The sequence below is a fragment of the Chlorocebus sabaeus genome, chromosome 10 (assembly GCF_047675955.1).
Source record: "Chlorocebus sabaeus isolate Y175 chromosome 10, mChlSab1.0.hap1, whole genome shotgun sequence".
Lineage (NCBI taxonomy): Eukaryota > Metazoa > Chordata > Mammalia > Primates > Cercopithecidae > Chlorocebus > Chlorocebus sabaeus.
In genome coordinates this window covers 62,605,374-62,619,933 of record NC_132913.1, presented here as the reverse complement: position 1 = coordinate 62,619,933, position 14,560 = coordinate 62,605,374, and the positions used below count along the sequence as shown (strand labels likewise).

The 14,560-nt window shown below is 37.9% G+C and overlaps 1 pseudogene; it reads left to right on the top strand.

The window, feature by feature from the left end:
• Positions 1-1,900: 1,900 nt before the first annotated feature.
• LOC103217365 (UDP-sugar transporter protein SLC35A5 pseudogene) lies at positions 1,901-3,092 on the top strand (annotated as a pseudogene).
• The last annotated feature ends 11,468 nt before the right edge of the window (positions 3,093-14,560 follow it).

Here is a 14,560-nt window from a genome sequence, read left to right as displayed (position 1 = left end):
GGAAGGGCGGCAGCCATTTCTAAGCTTCAGGCTGTATTTTTCCCCTGCTGGAGCCAGGGAGGCTGGACAACTTGTTCCCAAGAGGTGTCCCCCACAGCCCAACACACCAGCTGTGGCAAACTGCAACCAGAGTGCCTCTACAGGCCTGCCCTGACCCATTCCTCCTCACTAGGCAGGGCCTCTCTTCACAAACTCCAGCAACTCCAGCCAGGGGCTCAGAGACAGAACCCTGATCTTTCTGGGCCTGAGCCCCTAGGGGGAGGGGCATCTGCAGTCTCTGGACCAGTAGACTTAACCTTTCCTCCTGGTAGTTCTGAGGAATCCAGGCAGCCCAGATGAGTGGGTTTTTCTCCCAACAAAGCACAAATTGGATAAAGAGTCAAGACCCATCAGTATGCTGTATTCAGGAGACCCATCTCATGTGCAAAGACACACATAGGCTCAAAATAAAGGGATGAAGGAAAATTTACCAAGCAAATGGAAAGCAAGAAAAAGCAGGGGTTGCAATCCTAGTCTCTGACAAAACAGATTTTAAACCAACAAAGACCAAAAATGACAAGAATGGCATTACCTAATGGTAAAAGGATGAATTCAACAAGAAGAGTTAACTGTCCTAAATATATATGCACCCAATATAGGAGCACTCAGATTCATAAAACAAGTTTTTAGAGACCTACAAAGAGATTTAGACTCCCACACAATAATAGTGAGAGGCTTTAACATGCCTCTGTCAATATCAGACAGATCAATGAGACAGAAGATTAACAAGGATATTCACAACTTGAACTCAGCTCTGCATCAAGTGGACCTAATAGACATCTGCAGAACTCTCCACCAAATCCACAGAATATACATTCTTCTCAGTGCCATATGGCACTTATTATAAAATGGACCACATAATTGGCAATAAAATACTCCTCGGCAAATGCAAAAGAATAGAAATCATAACAAACAGTCTCTCAGACCACAGTGCAATCAAATTAGAACTCAAGATTAAGAAACTTACTCAAAACCACATAATTACATGGAAACTGAACAACTTACTCCTGAATGACTCTTGGCTAAATAATGAAATTAAGGCAGAAACCAAGAAGTTCTTTGAAACCAATGAGAACAAAGAGATAATGTACCAGAGTCTCTCAGATACAGCTAAAGCAGTGTAAAGAGGGAAATTTATGACACTAAATGCCCACGTCAGAAAGCTAGAAAGATCTCAAATCAACACCTTAACATCACAATTAAAAGAGCTAGAGAAGCAAGAGCAAACTAATCCAAAAGCTAGCAGAAGACAAGAAATAACTAAGAGTAGAGCAGAATTGAAAGAGATAGAGACATAAAAAACCCTCCAAAAAAATCAATGAATCCAGGAGCTGTTTCTTTGAAAAAATTAACAAAATAGATGGACCACTAGCTAGATTAATAAAGAAGAAAAGAAAGAAGAATCAAATAGACACAATAAAAATGATAAAGGGGAAGCCGGGTGCAGTAGCTCATGCCTGTAATCCCAGCACTTTGGGAGGCCAAGGCGGGCAGATCACAAGATCAGGAGATTGAGACCACAGTGAAACCCCGTCTCCACTAAAAATACAAAAAAATTAGCCAGGTGCGGTGGCAGGCGCCTGTAGTCCCAGCTACTCAGGAGGCTGAGGCAGGAGAATGGTGTGAACCCAGGAGGTGGAGCTTGCAGTGAGCAGAGATGGTGCCACTGCACTCCAACCTGGGCAACAGAGAAAGACTCCATCTGGAAAAAAAAAAAAAAAAAAAAAAAAAAAAAAAAAAAGGTAAAGAGGTTCTGCAATAGGCGGCTTAGAAGCAGAGGCTCTTTCGCCTATACCTACTGTAACTTCTCCACCTATGGACCCTAAAGGCTACTGCTGCTACTATGGGGCCAGACAGTTACTGTCTCAGCTCTAGGATGCAATTAAAAAACAGTGGAATGGAAAAACAGTGCTGTAGTCATCTTATAATATACCCCTTGTCAACAATGTATACATTCCTGCTAGGTGCCATATTCATTGCTTTAAGCTCAAGTCACATACTACTGGTGAAGTATGCTGCCAATGAAGAAAACAAGTATGATTATCTTCCAACTACTGTGAATGTGTGCTCAGAACTGGTGAAGCTAGTTTTCTGTGTGCTTGTGTCATTCTGTGTCATAAAGAAAGGCCATGGCTGTTGTCTTCTCAAATTTTAGCATTGTAACAACAGCTCTTCTATTCAGGATAGTGCTGAAGGGGCATCTAAACTGGATCCAGTGGGCTTCCTTCCTGATTTTATTTTTGTCTATTTTGGCCTTGACTGCTGGGACTAAAACTTTACAGCACAACTTGGCAGGACATGGATTTCATCATGATGCCTTCTTCAGCCCATCCAATTCCTGCCTTCTTTTCAGAATTGAGTGTCCCAGAAAAGACAATTGTACAACAAAGGAATGAACTTTTCCTGAAGCTAAATGGAACACCACAGTCAAGGTTTTCAGTCACGTCCATCTTGGCATGGGCCATGTTCTTATTATAGTCCAGTGTTTTATTTCTTCGATGGCTAATATCTATAATGAAAAGATATTGAAGGAAGGGAACCAGCTCACTGAAACCATCTTCATACAGAACAGCAAACTCTGTTTCTTTGGCATTCTGTTTAATGGGCTGACTCTGGGCCTTCAGAGGAGTAACTGTGATCAGATTAAGAACTGTGGAATTTTTTATGGCCACAATGCATTTTCAGTAGCCCTTATTTTTGTAACTGCATTCCAGGGCCTTTCAGTGGTTTTCATTCTGAAGTTCCTGGACATGTTCCATGTCTTAAGGGCCCAGGTTACCACTGTCATTATCACAACAGTGTCTGTCCTGGTCTTTGACTTCAGGCCCTCCCTGGAATTTTTCTTGGAAGCCCCATCAGTCCTTGTCTCTATATTTATTTATATTGCCAGCAAGCCTCAAGGTCCAGAATACACACCTAGGCAAGAAAGGATCCGAGATCTAAGTGGCAATCTTTGGGAGAGTTCCAGTGGGGATGGAGAAGAATTAGAAAGACTTGCCAAACCCAAGAGTGATGAATCAGATGAAGATACTTTCTAACTGGTACCCAAATAGTTGGCAGCTCTCTCGAACCTTATTTTCACATTTTCAGTGTTCGCAATATTTATCTTTTCACTTTGATAAAGCAGAAATGTTTCTAAATCATAATATTATTTGCATATATCTAGCTACTCCCTAAATGGTTCCATCCAAGGCTTAGAGTACTTAAAGGCTAAGAAATTCTAAAGAACTGATATATGAGTAACAATATGAAGAATTCATTAACATCTCAGTACTTGATAAATCAGCAAGATATATTTGCAGATTATTTTCCTTGGCCTTCAAGCTTCCAAAAAACTTGTAATAATCATGTCAGCTATACCTTATATATACACATAGAGATCAATTTGCCAGATATTCACAATTATGTAGTTCTGGTTCACATGCCAAAGTCTTCCCTTTTTTAACATTATAAATATATAGGTTGTCTCTTGAATTTTGAGGCCCTAGAGATAGTCATTTTGCAAGTAAAGAGCAATGGGACCCTTTCTAAAAATGTTGCTTGAAGGACCTAAATACCTGACCATACCATAGATTTGGGATGATGCAGTCAGTGCTAAATATTTTGCTGAAGAAGCAGTTTCTCAGACACAAAATCTCAGAATTTTAATTTTTAGAAATTCATGGGAAATTTGATTTTTGTAATAATATTTTGATATTTTAAATGTTGGTTCCCTAGTCACCATAGTTACCACTTGTACTTTAAGTCATTTAAACCAGCCATAGTAAGGCTTTTTTCTCTTTAGTTTGAGTATTACAAAATCTTGATGTCATTACTCCTGAATTATTACATTTTAGAGAATAAGAGGACATTTTATTTTATTAGTTATTAATTCAAGTTGTGACTATTGTATATCATTCCAAGAGTTGAGATGCTGGCTTCAGAATCATACCAGATTGTCAGTAAAGCTGATACCTAGGAGCTTTTAAAGGGATCCTTTCAAAAGGATCACTTAGCAAACACATGTTTACTTTTACTGATATATGAATATTATTACTCTAAAAATAGAAAGACCAGTAATATATAAGTCACTTTACAGTGCTACTTCACACTTATAAGTGCATGGTATTTTTCATGGTATTTTGCATGCAGCCAGTTAACTCTCATAGATAGAGAAGTCAGGTAATAGATGATTTTTAAAATGAGCAGACAAAAGTGACTTGCTCAGGGTCGTGCAGCTGGGTGATGACAGAAGAGTGGGCTTCAACTGGCAGGCCTGTATGTTTACAGACTACCATACTGTAAATATGAGCTTTATGGTGTCATTCTCAGAAACTTATACATTTCTTCTCTCCTTTCTCTTAAGTTTCATGCAGATGAATACAAGGTAATACTGTTATATAATTCATTTGTAATATCCACAATAATATGATTGGCAAGAATTGGTGGAAATTTGTAATTAAAATAATTATTTTTAAAAAATGATAAAGGGGATATCATAGCTGACCCCAAAGAAATACAAACTACCACCAGAGAACACTACAAACACCTTTATGCAAATAAACTAGAAAATCTAGAAGAAATTGATATATTCCTGAACACATACACCCTCCCAAGACTAAACCAGGAAGAAGTCCAACCCCTGAATAGACCAATAAAAAAGTTCTGAAATTGAGGCAGTAATTAATACCTAACAACCAAAAAAATCCCAGGATCGGACAGGTTCACAGCTGAATTCTACCAGAGGCACAAAGAGGAGTTGGTATCATTCCTTCTGAAACTAATCCAAACAACTGAAAAGGAGGGAATCCTCCCCAACTCATTTTGTGGAGCCAGCATTATCCTGATCCCAAAAGCGGAAGAGACGCAACAAAAAAAGGAAACTTCAGATCAATATCCCTGAAGAACATCGATGTGAAAATCCTCAGTAAAATACTGTCAAACCAAATCCAGCAGCACATCAAAAGGTTTATCCACCATGATCAGGTCAGCTTCATCTTTGAGATGCAAGACTGGTTCTACATACACAAATCAATAAATGTAATCCATCATGTAAAAAGAACCAAAGACAAAAACCACATGATTATCTCAACAGATGCAGAAAAAGCCTTCAGTAAAATTCAACATCCCTTGACGTTAAAAACTCTCAATAAACTAGGTATTTATGGAACATACCTCAAAATAATAAGAGCCATTTATGACAGACCCACAGCCAATATCATACTGAATGGGCAAAAGCTGGAAGCATTCCCTTTGAAAACTGGCACAAGACAAGGATGTCCTCTCTCACCACTCCTATTCAACATAGTAATGGAAGTTCTGGTCAGGGCAATCAGGCAAGAGAAAGAAATAAAGGTATTCAAATAGGAAGAGAGGAAGTCAAATTGTCTCTGTTTGCAGATGACATGATTGTATATTTAGAAAACCCCATCTTCTCAGTCCAAAAACTCCTTAAGCTGATAGGCAACTTCAGCAAAGTCTCAGGATTCAAAATCAATGGCAAAAATCACAAGCATTCCTTTACGCCAACAATAGACAAGCAGAGAGCCAAATCATGAATGAATTCCTGTTCACAATTGCTACCAAGAGAATAAAATATCTAGGAATACAGGTGACAAGGGATGTGAAAGACCTCTTCAAGGAGAAATACAAACCACTGTGCAAGAAAATAGAGGACACAAACAAATGGAAAAACATTCCATACTCATGGATAGGAAGAATCAATATCATGAAAATGGTCATACTACCCAAAGTAATTTATAGATTCAATGCTATTCCCGTCAGACTACCGTGGACATTCTTCAAAGAATTAGAAAAAGCTACTTTAAATTTCATATGGAACCAAAGAAGAGCCCATATAGCCAAGGCAATGCTAAGCAAAAGGAACAAAGCTGGAGGCATCACGCTGCCTGACTTCAAACTATACTACAAGGCTACAGTAACCAAAAAAGCATGGTAGTGGTACCAAAACAGACATAGACCAATGGAACAGAACAGAGACCTCAGAAATAATACCACACATCTACAGCCATCTGACCTTCAACAAACCTGTCAAAAACAAGCGATGGGGAAAGCACTATTCAATAAATGGTACTGGGAAAACTGGCTAGCCATATGTAGAAAATTGAAACTGGACCCCTTCCTTATACCTTATACAAAAATTAACTCAAGATGGATTAAAGACTTAAATGTAAAACCCAAAACCATGAAAATCCTAGATGAAAACCTAGGCAATACCATTCAGAACATAGGCATGGGGAAGGACTTCATGAGGAAAATGCCAAAAGCAATTGCAACAAGATTGACAAATGGGATCTAATTAAACTAAAGAGCTTCTGCACAGCAAAAGAAACTAGGGAACCTACAGAATGGGAGAAGATGTTAGGAATCTACCCAACTGACAAAGGACTAATATCCAGAATCCACAAGGAACTTAAACAAATTTACATGAAAAAAAATCAAACAACCCCATCAAAACGTGGGCAAAGAATATGAACAGACACTTCTCAAAAGGAGACATTTATGCAGCCAACAAACATATGAAAAAAAGCTCAACATCACTGATCATTAAAGAAATGCAAATCAAAACCACAATGAGATGCCATCTCACACCAGTCAGAATGGCAATTATTAAAATGTTGAGGAACAATAGATGCTGGTGAGGCTGTGGAGAAATAGGAACGCTTTTACACTGTTGGTAGGAATGTAAATTAGTTCAACCATTGTGGAAGACAGTGTGGCAAATCCTCAAGAATCTAGACCCAGAAATACCATTTGACCCAGCAGTCCCATTACTGGGTATACACCCAAAGGAATATAAATTATTCTACAATAAAGACACATGCACACATATGTTTACTGCAGCACTATTTACAATAGCAAAGACATGGAACCAACCTAAATGCCCATCAATGATAGATGGATAAAGAAAATGTGGTACATATACACTGTGGAATATTATGCAGCCATAAAAAGAATGAGATCATGTCCTCTACAGGGACATGGATGAAACTGGAAGCCATTATCTTCAGCAGACTAACACAGGAACAGAAAACCGAACACCACATGTTCTCATTCATAAATGGGAGTTGAACAATGAGAACACGTAAACACAGGGAGGGAAACAACACACACCAGGGCCTGTTGTGGGGTGGGAGGCAAGGGGAGAAAACTTAGACGACAGATGAATAGGTGCAGCACACCATCATGGCACATGTATACCTATGTAAATATAGGTATACCTATGCAAACCTGCACATAATACTCATGTATCCCAGAAATTAAAGTAAACTTTTTTTAAAAATGAGAGCACACCTAAATGAAATAAAAACTGAAAAAGTAGTACAAAGAATCAATAAAATGAAAAGTTGTTTTTTTCTGAAAAGATGAAAAAAATAAACTGCTAGCTAGTCTAAGATAAACAGATCTAAATACACAAAATTGGAAATGAAAAAAAAAAAGACATTACAACTGATACCATAGAAATAAAAAAGATTATCACAGATCACTAACAAACTGGAAAACCTAGAGGAAATGGATAAATTCCTGAACACATACAACTTGCCAAGATCAAATCAGGAAGAAATAAAACACTTGAATAGACCAATCATGAGCAATGAGATTAAATCACTAATAAAGTCTCCAACAAGGAAAAATGTCCAGGACCAAATGGATTCACTGTTGAATTCTACCAAACTTTCAAAGAAAGATTAACACTACTTCTCCTCAAACTGTTCCAAAAAATTGAAGAGGAGGGAATTCTCCCTAACTCATTCTATGAGGCCAGCATTTTTCTGATACCAAAACCACACAGATGTAACAACAACAAAAGAAAACTATATGCCAATATCCATGATGAACATAGAGACAAAAATCTTTAACAAAATACTAGCAAATTGAATCCAACAGCACATCAAAAAGATAATACACTACAAACAATTGGAATTTATACCGGGGTTGCAAGGATATTATAATATATGCAATTCAATGCATATAATACATCATATCAGCAGAATGAGGGACAAAAACCACCTGATCATCTCAATAGATGAAGAAAAAGCACTTGATAAAGTTCAATATCCCTTCATAATAGAAACTCTCAACAAGCGAGGCATAGAAAGAGCATATCTCAACATAATAAAGGCCATTTATGACAAACCCACAACTAACATCATACTGAATGGAGAAAAGTTGGAGGCCTTTTCTCTAAGAACTGGAACAAGACAAGGATACCCATTTTCACTGCTATTCAACATAGAACTAGATGTCTTAGCCAGAGCAATCAAGCAAGAGAAATGAATAAAAGGAATCCAGGTCGTAAAAGAGGAAGCCAAATTGTCCTTCTTTGCAAATGACATGATTTTATATTTAGAAAAACCAAAAGATGTCACCAAAGAACTCTTAGAACTGATAAACGACTTCAGTTATGTTTCAGGATACATACATACAAAAATCAGTAGTGTTTTTATATACCATTAATGAAATAGCCAAAAAAGAAATCAAGAAAGCCACCCCATTTACAATAGCTACAAAATAGAAATACCTACAAACAAATTTAACCAAGGCGTTAAAGATCTCTATAAGAAAAATTACAATACACTGATTAAGAAATTGAAGAGAACAAGCAAATAGGAAGACATCTCATGCTCATGGATCAGAAAAATTAATACTGTTAAAACAACCATACTGCCCAAAGCAATCTACAGATTCAATGTGATCCCTATCAAAATACCAGTGTCATTTTTCACAAATACAGAAAAAACAATCCTAAAATTTGTATGGAACCAAAAAAGAGCCAGAATCTCTGAAGAAACCTGAGCAAAAAGAACAAAATATATGAAAGCATCACATTACTTGATTTCAAAATATATTACAAGGCTAGAGTAAACAAAGAATCATGGTATTGCTATAAAAATAGACACGTAGATCAATAAAATGGAATAGAGAACCTAGAAATAAGTCCACATATTTTACAGCTAATTGATCTTCAACAAAGCCATCATGAATATATAAGGAAAGAATGTCCTCTTCAATAAATCGTGCTGGGAAAACTGGGTAACCATAGGCAGAAGAATGAAACTGGACCCTATCTCTTACTATATGCAAAAATCAACTCAAGATGCATTAAAGCCTGAAACATAAAACCCAAAACTACTAAAAGAAACATAGGGAAAATTCTTCAGGTCATTGGTCTAGGCAAAGATTTTATGGCCAAGACCGCAAAAGCTCAGGCAACAGAAACAAAAATAGACAAATGAGACTTAATTAAACGAAAAAGTTTCTGCACAGCAAAAGAAACAATCAAAGAAGTTAAGAGACAACCTCTCGAATGGGAGAAAATATTTGCAAAACTATTCACCAGATAGGGGACTAACATCTGGAATATACAAGCAACACAAATAATTCAACAATAAAAGAAACAAATAATCCCATTTAAGAATGGGCAAAGGACACAAATAGACATTTTTCAAAAGAAGACATACAAATGACCAACAAGAATATGAAAAAATTCTCAGCATCACTAATCATCATCTTACACCAGTTAGAATGGCTCTCATTAAAAAGATGAAACATAACAGATGCTGGTAAGGATGTGGAGAAAAGGGAATTCTTATACACGTTAGTGGGCTGTCACTAACAACCGCTATGGGAAGCAGCATGAATAGTTCTCAAAAAATGAAAAATAGAACTACTGTACAATCCAGCAATCCCACTATGGGGTATTTATTTGAAGGAAAAAAACATCAATGTGTCAAACGAGTACATACATCCCATGTTTATGGCAGCAGTATTCACAACAGCAAAGATATAGAATCAACGGATAGCAGTTCATCAATGGATAAATGGGTAAAGAAAATGTAGTACATATACACACAACGGAATGCTATTTGACCATAAAAACTGAAATCATGTCATTTGCAGCAACATGGATGGAACCAGAGATCATTATGTGAAGGAAAATATTGCAGGTACAGAAAGACAAATATTGTATGTTCTCACTCATATGTGGGAGCTAAAAATGTTGATCTCATGGAGGTAGAGAATAGAACGATAGTATCCAGAGGCTGGGAAGTGTGTATGGGTGTGGGGGGGGGGGAGGGAGGTGGGGTAAAGAGAGATTGATTAATGGCTACAAACATAAAGTTAGATAGAAGGAATAAGTTCTAACGTTTAGTAGCAAAGTTGGGTGTCTGTAGTTTACACCAATATGTTGTATATTTTTAAATAGCTAGAAGAAAAGACTTGAAATGTTTCCAATACACAGAAATGATAACTACTCAAGATGATAAATACCTCCACTACCCTGGCTTGATTATGACACAATCTATGCATGTGACAGAATATCACATGTGCCCTATAAATATATAAAATATTATGTATCAATAGAAAATTAATGATAAAAATAAAAGAAACATGTTGTAATAGCATGTTCTCAGCAACAACAAAAAAGAACAGGGAAAGAACTCTGCAACTGCCTTTTATACTATCCTCTGATAATTCTGCTAATTTTATTTATCTAGTTATTTTGATGTTAATTCTTAACGAGCATTAAAATTGTGTCTACTTTGATGTGGAATTTCATGTTTGTCAGAATATGTTTTGCCTAACGGTTTGACAGAGAGAGAAAGTCTGAAAACCAAAGGACAGAAAAGAAAGAATAAAGTGATTCTAAAACAATTTTGAATTGGTGTTAAGAAGTAGTAAAGGCAAAAGAAAAGCCATTCATAAAAGCTTGGATAAATTAAAAAGTCATCAAAAGAGCCTACTTTGCCTGGGATGGAGAGGGCTCCTAGAATGAGGGACATACAGTGCTGAAGCCAGGATAGTCTGGGGCAAGCAGGGATGACTGGGCATCCTGGAGAGAGCCTGAGGTGTTATGGAATACATGCTATGTGCACCTTATTACTGCCTAAATCTGGAGTGTTCTGAATTCTGAAACCCACGTGTCCATAAGAGGTCTGAATACACATATACTGTCTCTGGAAGGGACAAAAGCACTGGCCACATTATCTGGGAAAGAAACGGGTGGCTAGAAAACAGGGACAGGAGAGAGAGTTTTTCACTGCAAATTATTTGCATCTTTATAAATACTGAAATTTTGGGGGGAAATGTGTTCAGCATTAATTTAGGGTCTCTATGCATCTGAAACAATTAAGTTTCCTGGTTATTTATAAAATCAGTGATTTCCAGTACCACTTCAAATTACTCCCTTACTCTTTTTTGGCCATGTGTACTATTACTATGGACTGAATTCTTCCCCCAACAAATTTATATACTGAAGCCCTGAGCTCCAATTTGATAGTATTTAGAGGTAGAGCCTTTGGGAGATAATTAGGTTATATGAGGTAATGAGGGTGGGTCCCTTATGATGGGATTAATGTCCCTATAAGAAGAGACACTAGAGATCTTACTGTCTTCTTCTCTGCCCTCTCTTCTCCTCTCTACTCCTCTCCTCTCTTCTCTTCTCCTCTTCTCTCTCTCTGTCATTCTGCCATATGTGGGCGTATCAAGAAGGCAGCCATCTGCAGGCCAGAAAGAGAGAGCCTTCACCAGAAACTGAATCACCCAGCACATTGATCTTGGACTTCCCAGTCTCCAGAACTGTGAGAAAATAAACTGTCATTGAAACCAAAAGAATTATATTTTCACTAATTGACTTTTAATTTTGCTTAATGATATTTGACACATGACATATTGATCAGGGTATTTCATTTTGTGTATAGGACACCATATGTGTAAGGATACCAAGTAAGACTAAGGCCTTACTTTGGTCCCTGGCCTCAAGAAGCTCACACCAATGATGAAGAAAGTGAATGTATGGAGGGTGGGGTGGAGAATAAAAGATATCAAAGGAAAAACTTTCATTATAGCATCACTTTTAATGGTCAAGTTTGAAAACAACCTCAATTTGGAAACTATGTAATAAACAATTATGTAATAAATACAAATATAGTTGCTAATAAGTCATAGCATTACACATGGTAAATCATTGTGTAGCCATTTATATTTGGTTTATGAGGAATTTTATGTGCTATACAAATTTTTACGTTGTAATATTAAGTAAAAAACTGGAACACGAAATTATATGTGCAGTATAGTAACAGCTATCTTTAAAAAAAATAGGAAAAACAGTGTGGTTGTATTTGGGTGGCAGAGTTATGGATGACTTCTTTCTACTTTTCTATATTTTTTGATGACCGCTATTTTTACAATAGCAACACCTAATGAGACACTATTTTAAGCATTGTATACATTTAACTTACTTAATTTCTCAAAAACCCTTTGAGTTAGGTATGTTGTTATCTCTGCTTTGTAGAAAAGTGAAGAGCAGACTTAGAGTAAATTTCCCATCACACAGCTATTACGTTGTGTAGCCAGGGTTTGAATTCAATCTGGCTGCAAGGCTATATGTGTCCTATAATAAACATGTATTAGTTCTTATTACTGGAAGCCTTCTAATACTTTTTAAAAGGAAGAACACACAATTTGCCACAGGAATTCAAAGGAAGAAGATAAGCCCTGCATCCTGGGAATTAGGGAAATTTTAGGAGAAAGGTTGGGTGGGATTTAAACGTGCATTAATTGAAGGAAGGGCATGTCAGATAATGGAACAGCAGGAGCTAAAACAGTCAAATTTAACATTGATGGCCTGCAAACAATGAAGATACATTGTTTTTGTGACTGTCGTTTACGTTATTTGGTGTCTTTAATCATTCTGCGGCTCCTGGGAGTGCCTATTTTGCTCCTGCACAGAGCTTGCTTTTCCCCCAAAATCCAATACCGCTTCAGAAAATGTCAGAACCAAAAGGTGTAATCTTGGACAACCTCCCATTCAGAGCAAGGAGCCCTTTATACAATTCTTAACAAAAAGCTCCTCTATGTCACTGAAGAGCCCATTTCATTTTTAGAAAAATTCTTCTTTGTATATGGGCTTAAATCTAATGCTCCAAAACTTTTAACATTGGTCTGGTTTGTCCCCAGAGGTATTCAAAGTAACACTAAGCACGCCTTAGTTCCTGGGCCCTCAGTTATCAGACTCATCTTGATCTTTTCTTCCCCATGATACAAATCATAGTTTCTGTCTGCAATTTTCCATGGGATTTGATGCTTAGATCCTTCCCATCATCACTCATTCTTTTCAGGAAACACTGCAGTTTTAGAATGATCCATTTAACATGTTTACTCAAAATTGAACAAGGACTCTCGTATGGAGAGAATCGTGAAATAACTACCTATCATGATCTGGGCCCCATCTATTAATGCAGCTTGACTTAGAAGCTTCTTTATAATATTGCCTCATGTAAGATGTCATCAACCGAAACTACTGTATTTGTTTTTCTTTTTTTTGAGACGGAGTCTCTCACTGTTACCGGGGCTGGAGTGCAATGGCGCGATCTCAGCTCACTGCAACCTCCGCCTCCTGGGTTCCAGCGATTCTCCTGCCTCAGCCTCCTGAGTAGCTGGGATTACAGGTGCACACCACCATGCCCAGATAATTTGTGTGTGTGTGTGTGTGTGTGTGTTTAGTAGAGACGGGGCTTCACTAAGTTGGCCAGGCTAGTCTCAAACTCCCGACCTCATGATCCACCCTCCTCTGCCTCCCAAAGTGGGATTACAGGCATGAGCCACCATGCCTGGCCAGATCTTTTTAACATATATCTGTATGACACTAGGTATTCCTAAATATAGATTTTATTATTTATTCTGCTCAAGAAGGAAGAATACAATCCTGGCGTTTGGATGAAAAATAAATCCAATAATGGAATTTGACAGTTTTCACTTCTCAGAATAGGCCATACACTAAATCATGGGGTTTTGGACATTGAGAAGAAAACAGGGAGGTTGTGTCATGACTTTGCAGATCCAGAGGTTAAAGCGTTTTTATTTTCTGGGGATATATGGGAGAGATTTTAAAAAAAAATCTGCCTTTCCCTTGCAGGATAGAGGAAAGACACTAGTTTCCACCAAGGGCCTACTGAGAGCACTGTAATATCTCATATTTTGTGAGGGGCAGCGTTTGCTCCAAGTGTTGTGTGTGGGCCCTGGACAGGTGTTCATCTCTGACAACATTGTCACTGATTCAGGCAAAATTAGAGGAAAGATAAGAACAACGACTTTTATGAAAAAGCCCTTGGCCGGGTGCGGTGGTTCACGCCTGTAATCCCAGCACTTTGGGAGGCAGAGGCAGGTGGATCACGACGCCAGGAGACCAAGACCATCCTGACTAACACGGTGAAACCCCGTCTCTACTGAAAATACAAAAAAATTAGCCAGGTGTGGTGGCGGGTGCCTATAGTCCCAGCTACTCGGGAGGCTGAGGCAGGAGAATGACATGAACCCGGGAGGCGGAGCTTGCAGTGAGCCGAGATTGTGCCACTGTACTCCAGGCTGGGCGACAGAGAGAGACTCTGTCTCAAAAAGAAAAAAAAGAAAAACGAAAATGTCCTCTACCTTGTTTGGTTGGCAAAGCCTTGTACTAGTCATTTCCTGCTTTCTTTTCTGTGCCTTCCTGTGACACTGGAGTTTCAGCAGAATTTCCTTG